The sequence below is a fragment of the Egretta garzetta genome, unplaced genomic scaffold, assembly GCF_000687185.1.
Source record: "Egretta garzetta isolate BGI_Z169 unplaced genomic scaffold, ASM68718v1 scaffold35, whole genome shotgun sequence".
Classification (NCBI taxonomy): Eukaryota; Metazoa; Chordata; class Aves; order Pelecaniformes; family Ardeidae; genus Egretta; species Egretta garzetta.
The window spans coordinates 1758957-1759327 of NW_009259730.1; positions in this window are offsets into that span (position 1 = coordinate 1758957).

Consider the following 371-nt stretch of genomic DNA (forward strand, 5'->3'; position numbering starts at 1 on the left):
GGGGGGAGGGAGAAATCAGTTCAGTAGTGTGGCAATGTTCTCCTTCATATTATTATTATTATTTTCTCACAGGAGGCAAAACGGGTCTTGGTGGAGGCTCCTCTTATCCTTCCACTGTACGTGATCGGTCCCTTTAATAATTGTGCAAGGCAGGACTATCCCACTGGCTCCGGCAGCGTCTTACCCGGAGAGGGTTCGGGTGGATAAATAATTAAAATCCTATCCCTCGGCTTAGCGACCAGAAAAGAAAATATTGACACGGATCCTTCTTCTTTTCCATACGTCGGCTGTACCCGGATTCACTCTGGATAGTGCAGGTGAAGCAAAAAAAAAAAAAAAAAAAAAAAAAAGAAAGAAAAAAAAAAAACCAC